General features: G+C 45.2%; 1 pseudogene; it reads left to right on the top strand.

The window, feature by feature from the left end:
* The first annotated feature begins 4,973 nt into the window (after positions 1-4,973).
* LOC125519584 lies at positions 4,974-5,605 on the top strand (annotated as a pseudogene).
* The last annotated feature ends 4,205 nt before the right edge of the window (positions 5,606-9,810 follow it).

Here is a 9,810-nt window from a genome sequence, read left to right as displayed (position 1 = left end):
TCAACTTACTTCGGAGACTTCGGCGTCACCAGCCGACCAACTTCATCACATTAGCTGGACCACGGGCTTTTCCTCGGCGAGGCAAACTTTGCTAGCATCGCCATGCCACCGCTTCATCACCCATCAGGCAATGGGTGTGCGGATCGAGCCCTAATTTTGGGAGTAACCTTTCTCCAGATTGCTACAACAGATAAACCAGGTGCTATTTATCCTACTATTTTTTTTCTTGCTTGGGTTTATTTTCCCAAGGAATTATTACTCCGGTTTGTTTCATCATCTATACACTGGTCTATCAAATGGTGGCTGTATTAACAATGGTGGCATGGTGGTTCGGTCAGTTTCCGTATATACTTCGGCGAATGCCGCATCCGGAACTTAGACCGGCATGCGAATTCGGGCTTGGCTACGCCTTCACCGTGTCACGCCGACGCCTTGCATCGACATGACTTCGACGCCAGGCCACATCTCTTTTAATAAATTATTTTTGCAAGAAGCAGTTATCCTTTTTGGACCGCACTATTTTATGTGTGTAGGCGATCGACTTCGACCGCGTCACGTGGTCTCTTCGGCAAGCCGATGTCGTTGTCCTAATCGGCGTAAATCGGCTCGCGTGATCACCTTGTTGGTCGTATTCCCATACCAACGTGTTCGATTGCCTCAGAGACTTCGGCATCGCCAAGAGAGCTCTACTTCATCGAGTGTTCGGCGCACAGGCCATATTTCTTTTATTACTCACTTTACATAAATTATTGATTGTGCAACATTTTTTTATTATTCCTATTATCTCCGACTTGCACTATTTTCTCTGCACAGGTAGATAATCCGGGCAGCGCTGACACCGCGGCGTACCAATGTACCACGTCACCTCGGCTGACCGGGAGCTTCGTCATCACTTCATTAACACATGCTGGGGGCTTCGGCATCACACTGCTGGCCTGCTCCGTCGCCGCGGTCGGACTGGGGTTTTCACCTCGCCCATCGACTATGTTGTGTCACCACTTCATCAAGCCGAGTTCTTTACTCGGACATCTCGGGACCGGCTTGGGGGCTGGGATCTCGTCCCGCCACAATCTCGGCCTGCATCATCAACACCGAACACATTAACCAGCTAAGTTGCCTTCATGCTCAAAGTTTTAAATTTTTAACTTGTGTTCGGTTCGACCAAGCATTATACTTTTTTGGAGAAAAGTTTCTTGTAAAAATTTCCTTGTCCAAACTTTGTTTGTGACGCACAAATTCAAATACCCCGTTTATTTGGGGGCTTCCTTTATGAAGCTTTTCCTCTTGCATATGATTATACTTGTACGGCTTCGTTCCTTATTCGTGTATTATGCCACAATATGCACCATATTGACTTAAGCGATTTGCAAGTTGGGTTGCCTGGCTCCTGTGCTTACTCCTACATTCCCAATTGTTCGGCTAGGGAGTAAAGGGAGCACCTCTGCGATTGTCACGACCGGGTCCTCCAAGCTCTGACCTCAGACTGGGTGAAGCCGAAAGCTAGCGCTCTTATTGTTTTCAATTATGGTCGGCACACAATGGAACTCATGAGTACAAAAAATCTATTACACAAGTCTCATAGTAATAATGTGCACCGAAGAAAGGTATGGGTGGGGGTACTATTTTCTTCGAAGATGCTTCTTACACTTCGTTAGTAATATAGCATAAGTTTCCTGAGCACGCTTTGTCTGTTACAGCCTTATGGCCTGATTGCCTGGTCATCAGAAACACCGTCGATACTCTCAACAGGCGGAGTACATGACACTTTTCGGCCCTTGGCCGAAGAGGGAGAAGCCGACGGTCGGTTAAGACGCGTTTAAAGTTCGGGTGAACACAGATATGATATAAGTACTTCGGTACATACAATCATTATACATAAAATTCTTTTACCCAAGTTACTTGGGGGCTCTTAAATTTATATGAGCCGTTTTATAATAAGTGTTCTTCTTCTTAGTCATTGCAAAGTTTTTATTATTATTATTATTATTATTATTATTATTATTTATCACTTCTTTTTTCGACACGAGTGTGTGGTCACTAGCCGGGGAGCCTAATTTCTCTCTCAAAGCCGCTAGAGTTTAGTTTGCTAAACTGACCTAATGAGAAGTACTTCGCCCTCGGGATAGGAGGTTGAAGCCGTAGGCTGACCCGCTTGAAGTCTTGAGATAGGATATGTCATGTTAAAGCACGACAGAAGCACTCTTTTTTTCTAAGACCAATTTTCGGATTGGCACCGAACACTTGATCTTGTTCGGACGTCATGTTTTTACTGACGTTTTTTTGGTTTTCCAAGCTTTTGGCACATTTAAACTATTTGTGTGTTTTCAGCACAAGTCTTGCAGTGCAACGCCGGACACCTTTAGAGATTCGGCAAAAACATTCTCGGATATTGCTATATATGCATCGGTTTCGAATTGTGTCTTCGGTCAATAGTTGGGTTGCCTAGCTCTTGCGCTTGCCTCCTACGTTCCGCTGTGTTCGGCTAGGTGTGCAAAGGGAGAACCACTGCGATTGTGCTTCCAGCTGACATGGTTAAGCACCTCAGTGGAGAAAGCCAAAAACTAACTGTCACAATAAGCGTAAAGTGGTCAGCGATCCGATGACCGTGTTATATGGTGGGCCATTCATAACATTGGCCGAAGTGTTTACGGCTTGACCTCGACTGTCGCCGAACACTACCGGGGGCTAGTAACTGGCCTCCCAAACTAAATCCTCAATATTTTGCTCTTACATTAGAGCTGAGGTTTCATGATCATGCTTAGCATGACAACCCAAAGAAAGGAACCGCTAGCGGGACTATTTTCTTTGGAAGACATTTTTTTATGTTAAACAGTAATATAACATATCTCTCTGCGTACCTTTGTTTATAAAACCGTATGGCCAGTTTGCCTTGTTTGTCGTAAATCTTTGCCCTCATAAAGGCTTTATAAAGTAGGACAAACACTCCTCGGCTACTGGCCGAGGAGGTTGAAGCTGATGGTCGGTCAACAAAGTTTTGTATAATGTGGATCCGAGCATTAATGACGTAAAGTACTTGGATACATAGAGTCATTACACATAATTTGTGATTTTACTATGGATATTGATCCTCAATTCGGCCACCCGTGCCCACATTAAGGCTCGGGAGCTACTGAGCTTCGGGCTTATTATTTACAAATATTAAAGGGGCACATCGATCCCCTGATCTGGTGTTGCCACCCGACCAGTGTCTCGGGGGCTACTGCATTGCCTGTCCAATGCATAAAATTTTAAGTGCAATACAGTTTCCGAGGAGATTTTGATCCCCAGGTTGGTCGGCCGCACCCAACCTGAGTCTCGAGGACTGAGCATGCCGCTTTTTGTGTCCCGAAGTATTCTGCCGAGCTAGGACTTGATCCTCAGGCCGATTTTGCAAATCAACCTGAGTCTCAGCGGCTACTGGGATCAGCGGTCTTGCGTCATCCTTCAGGTGCATCTCGGGTTTTAGACCAATACACACCTTGAGGGCTACTAGCTATATATCTCAGCAGAGAATAAATTGCACCAATCAAAAATATTGACAAAAAATCGGCCCACAGTCGGGGTGGTGCACCACCTCGGAAGTAGTCCGTCATAAAGCCCGGGCGCTAGTGGCTGGCTCCATAGAGGGCATTTCTGGCATTAAGCTCGGCTAAACTCCTTCAACTTTTTTGAACCAAGGTGATTTATGACAGTTCGGCGTTGGAGCTTGGACATAGTCCGGCGTTGGAGCTCGGATACAGTCTGGCGTTGGAGCTCGGATACATTCCGACGTTGGAGCTCGGAAGCGGTCCGGCGTTGATGCTCGTCTGCAAAAGATACCTCGAATGCAGTCCGGCGTTGGAGCAAGGACGCAAGAGGACACTGCCTCCCAGGAACAACTTCAAACCCGAGGTGTGGCATAAAAATAACAAGGCATTGATAAAGGCCAGAAACTTAAAGGGGCTCCTCGGATACCCGATGTATAAACTCATCGAATGCATTTCGGCGATCCTCAAGATCGAAGATGAGGAGATTTGTTGAACCAGTTTTCAAGACCGACAACCGAAGATGAAGAATAGTTCGGAAGAATCGAGGAGCGTCCCTAACTTGAAGACCGGTTCAGGGGCTACTGACGGTGTCCTGGACTAGGGGGTATTCAACACGTCATCTCCCGATCTGTTAGATTGGGCCGAGGACCCCCATGGTCGTATACTCATGGGCCAGTTCGGACAGCTGCCGCATACATGGAAGATTCCACAAGACTTGGTGATCAAGACAAGGACTCCTCCCCACCGGCGTATTCGGCTAGGACTCTTGTTATCCTAGGCCATTGGTGTATTATATAAACTGAGGCCAGGCTAGTCGATAGATATATACAACAATCATGCCATAGGCTAGCTTCTCGGGTATAGCCTCTACGATCTCGTGGTAGATCAACTCTTGTAATACTCATATCATCAATATCAATCAAGCAGGACGTAGGGTATTACCTCCATCAAGAGGGCCCGAACCTGGGTAAACATCGTGTCCCCTGCCTCCTGTTACCATCAATCCTAGACGCATAGTTCGGGACCCCCTACCCGAGATCCGCCGGTTTTGAGACCGACACAAGACTTGATTGGCTTAGAAGGATGTTATTATGTCACATGTGAAGCGTTCCAGTGCAAACGGGCACATCGTGGGGAAACAATTAGCACGCGTATGATATGTCTCACTCCCGTCATAGAGGGGGAACAGTCATGCACTGTCGCATCCAAGTTAGTAGGTTTAAATTGATGCCAAATTTACAGATGGGCACAATTAAGGTCGGGTCAAAGATCTGCTAGATATTCGATCACGTTCACAAGTAGTATTAAATAAGGCAAACTTCTTTGTACCTGTCACAACAATGTCTTACCAAATCACGGTGATCCCTCTACTATAAATCCACCCCTCCTCCCTCGCCAGAAACAACAACTTTGTTTTCCTTCACTGGTTTTATCCTCTTGTCGGCAATGGCTCGCAATGTGACCCTACCGTAAATCCCCCATGACTCAACCCAGCGTGATAGATTCAAGAAGCGCCTCAAGGGCCTGATGTAGAAGGCGGATGAACTAGCCATCCTGTGCGATGACAAGACCTGCGTATTGGTGTACAACGAGGGCAAGGCGGCGCTGGAGATGTTCCTTCCCAGGCCGAGACGGTGGGTATCCTAAATCAATTCAAAAGCATTCTGGAGCTCAAGCAATGCAAGGAGGTGATCAACCAGGAGGGCTTCATCACCAAGCGCATTGACAAGCTCCGGGACCAGGTCGACAAGACCCGCCGAGAGTGCGAGGATAGCGAGATTAGGTACCTCCTCGACAAAACCATGCATGGCGACCTCTTGGGCCTCGTTGGCCTCAACGTCAAGGAGCTCACTAGAGTTGGGTACAAGGCAGACGTGCTTCTCAAGAGCATCAGCGAGACTGTTTTTCATGTAGCACGCCGCCACCCCTGCCGCTCTTTCCAGCGCAGCACCAGCATCTTAGCCTCGGCTAATCCCGTCACCACTCCAAGTGGCTCAGCTCGGGTGGGAGTGGTGTGGCTGGGAGCCGCCATTCGCTGGCCGCCGGCGTTGGAGGGGTGCCTGGATGACCGGATGTGAGGGAAGAAGTGAGGAGAGAGAGGGTTGTCACTAGTAGAAAAAGGGCCATTTGTCCCGGTTGGTTAGGCCCATTTGTCTCGGTTGGGGAACCGGGACTAAAGGGTAGGTACTAAAGCCCTACACCTTTAGTTCCAGTTCTTACACCAACCGGGACAGATGGGCCTCCAGGTGGCCACTGCGGCGAGCCCATGCAGGAGGGCCTTTGGTCCCGGTTGGTGTCACCAACTGGGACTAGAAGGCATCCACGCGTCAGCAGCTGGCAGGAGCTGAGGTTTTTGTTTTTTTTTTCTGAAAGGGTGGTGGTTTATGGGGTAATTTAGGGTGTTAGTGACAGAAATATGCCCTAGAGGCAATAATAAAGTTATTATTTATTTCCTTATATCATGATAAATTTCTCCCTAATAATAATCTCTCCCTAATAATAAAGTACGGATTGACTCCGTGGGTTCACCGTCACAATGCGCTTCTTCCCGTTTTTTACGCTTTCACTTTGAATTTTAAAACTTATTCGAAGTGGTACTATTCCTGTAGGTCAAAAACATTACGATCCTGCCGGTATGATTAAAACTTGGTCCTCTGTACGTCGGCCCAGCTTGCAACGCAGGGAGGAAAAAAAGGAGAGCTCCTATTGGACGCTCTTTGTGTCAAACTGCCGTCGCCACGCACAGGGGTAGTCTAACTGGGCCGGCCAATTGGACGCTCTTTGCGTCAAACTGTCGTCGCCACGCACAGGGGTAGCCTAACTGGGCCGGCCAATCGAGTTGTACCACTGGAAGTAAAAAGAAAGCAAAAACGTAGGGATGCGAGTTGAGGATGTGAGGGAAGAAGTGAGGAGAGAGAGGGTTGTCACTAGTAGAAAAAGGGCCATTTGTCCCGGTTGGTTAGGCCCATTTGTCTCGGTTGGGGAACCGGGACTAAAGGGTAGGTACTAAAGCCCTACACCTTTAGTTCCAGTTCTTACACCAACCGGGACAGATGGGCCTCCAGGTGGCCACTGCGGCGAGCCCATGCAGGAGGGCCTTTGGTCCCGGTTGGTGTCACCAACTGGGACTAGAAGGCATCCACGCGTCAGCAGCTGGCAGGAGCTGAGGTTTTTGTTTTTTTTTCTGAAAGGGTGGTGGTTTATGGGGTAATTTAGGGTGTTAGTGACGGAAATATGCCCTAGAGGCAATAATAAAGTTATTATTTATTTCCTTATATCATGATAAATTTCTCCCTAATAATAATCTCTCCCTAATAATAAAGTACGGATTGACTCCGTGGGTTCACCGTCACAATGCGCTTCTTCCCGTTATTTTACGCTTTCACTTTGAATTTTAAAACTTATTCGAAGTGGTACTATTCCTGTAGGTCAAAAACATTACGATCCTGCCGGTATGATTAAAACTTGGTCCTCTGTACGTCGGCCCAGCTTGCAACGCAGGGAGGAAAAAAGGCCCAGCTTGCAACGCAGGGAGGAAAAAAAGAAAGCAAAAACGTAGGGATGCGAGTTGAGGAGAATCGAACCGGCGACCTGTCGGTTGGAAGAGCGTAGTCCCAGCCACTCCAGCTAAATAGCGTAGTTTGTAGTGCAGCAGCCCGCACCAAACATAACTTAGCACAACGTGCAACTGGACTTCACTGCTGTGTCGACCCAGAATTAGTTACTGTATTGTACAACGTCTTGAACGTACGATTAGGCAAACAAAATTTCTGAAAACGAATAAATTTTCAATGTCCCAAGCATTTTTGGAATTTGTGACATTTCTTTAAAGCATGAACATTTTTTTAATCTTGAGAACAAATTTTGAAACGGAGAACAAATTTGGAAGCACGAACATTTTTTGAATCTTGAGAACAAATTTGAAATAGAGAACAATCTTGAAAAATCCCTAACAAATTTGGAAGCATGAACAATTTTTTAAAGCATAAATCTTTTTTAAAATATTGAGAACAAATTTTGAAAATAGAGAACAATTTTGAAAAATTCCGAACAAATTTGGAAGCGCGAAAATTTTATGAAAACATGAATATTTTATGAAGTCTGGTACATTTTCTGCATTTCGAAAGATTTGAAAATTTTTGTGTAACAAGAACAATTTTTGAATTTTGAGAATATATTTTTAAAACTGAACATTTTATAAAAATACAAACAAAATTTGAATATTTTGAATTTCTTTTGAAGAAAAGAGAAGAAAAAGGAAAGGAAAAAGAAAGAAAGAAAGCAAAAAATCAGGAACATTTGTCGAAATTGTGAACAAATTTTTGAAAATGTGAACACTAATTCAGAAATATGAACAATTTTTGACAAAAAATACATTTTTGAAAATTCTGAACCATATTTGAACTTTTTGAAAAGCTTAAAAAGAAAAAGGAAAATATTAAAAAAGAAAAAACATAGAAAACGAGAAATAATAGAACAGAATAAGACTGTGAAGAAAAACCAGAAAGAACCAGTAGAAGGAAAAAAAGTGTTTTGGTATATATCCGCGAACTGGTTTTAGGTTTTGTCGTCCCTCTTAGTTTCTTTAGGGTAAACATTATTATTCCTACACAGCCACGAGTCAGTCATTGTGGCCACCTCGGCGTGTACCCCTTCAGTAGGTCGTGGGTTCGATTCCTAGCGAGATCATTTTTTGCGGTTTTTTAGTCTCGCGAAGCGAAACCACTCAAATGGGCCGGCCCAGGTTGATCTGCGCCCCTATGCGAAGCGGCGACTACTTGCCGCAGTAAGCGGCGAATAGGGAATTCCGGAAAAAGGCCCAGCTTGCAACTCAGGGAGGAAAAAACACTTGGGCCTTCTGGCTATACGTTGGCCCATCTTCAGTGCAACGCAGGTCAGTCGTTGTGGCCACCTCGGCGTGTACCCCTTCTGTAGGTCGTGGGTTCGATTCCTAGCGAGATCATTTTTTGCGGTTTTTTAGTCTCGCAAAGCGAAACCACTCAAATGGGCCGGCTCAGGTTGATCTGCGCCCCTATGCGAAGCGGCGACTACTTGCCGCAGTAAGCGGCGAATAGGGAATTCCGGAAAAAAGGCCCAGCTTGCAACTCAGGGAGGAAAAAACACTTGGGCCTTCTGGCTGTACGTTGGCCCATCTTCAGTGCAACGCAGGTCAGTCGTTGTGGCCACCTCGGCGTGTACCCCTTCTGTAGGTCGTGGGTTTGATTCCTAGCGAGATCATTTTTTGCGGTTTTTTAATCTCGCGAAGCGAAACCACTCAAATGGGCCGGCCCAGGTTGATCTGCGCCCCTATGCGAAGCGGCGACTACTTGCCGCAGTAAGCGGCGAATAGGGAATTCCGGAAAAAAGGCCCAGCTTGCAACTCAGGGAGGAAAAAACACTTGGGCCTTCTGGCTGTACGTTGGCCCATCTTCAGTGCAACGCAGGGAGGTAAAAAATACATGCTTGTGATAGAATTTGAACTCACAACCTTCCACGCAATACCTCTAGCACCATCCAACTGAACTAGATTGGCCTATGTTATTTATCTTCGCTTGGTTTTCTTAACAAATAGTACCACCTCATGTTAACTGTTTTTTTTCACAGGCCACACGAAGTCTGAAGGAAGATGGAAGTCCATTGGATTCAGGTTGTCATATATGCGTAAGATTTACCTAATATTTTAGGTCAATTAAAAAGATTCTCTATTTTTTGAATTGCTATTTTGCTTTTGATCCAAACGATGTTCCATATTTTTTTTGATATCATAACCATATTTATTCATATTCATGTACAAAATGTGTCATGCAACTGACCGGAGATCAACTATAAAGTTAAAAAGATTTACATAATATTTATTCTAAAATTTGTACTCTGAATTAAAATTGATTCAAATGATGTTCCATATTTTGTTTTGATATCGTAAACATATGTTTAGTCAGGTACAAAATTATTTTGAGACAATTAATTCACACTTGCTAGATTTCTTTGAGATGCTTCATGAAATGTCTGAACCTGAACTTATTCATAAACTTACATTTAATGTTAGACCACATTATCCTTAAATTTGATGATAACTATGTAGCGGGGCAGTTCCTTGACTAGACCAATTGTGGATCATATGAACCAGTGTTTTCACCGTTGCAAAACACATGCGTTGTGCTAGGGAGCATGGGTGTGGTGATGGTGCATGCACCAAGTGCAGTTGAGAAAATAACTCACCATCATTACAAGTTCGCAAAATTACAAGTCGGCACGGGAAGGGGCTGTTGAAACATCATGTTCG

Source organism: Triticum urartu, chromosome 7 (assembly GCF_003073215.2).
Source record: "Triticum urartu cultivar G1812 chromosome 7, Tu2.1, whole genome shotgun sequence".
NCBI classification, from domain to species: Eukaryota; Viridiplantae; Streptophyta; class Magnoliopsida; order Poales; family Poaceae; genus Triticum; species Triticum urartu.
This window is presented reverse-complemented; position numbering and strand designations above follow the sequence as displayed.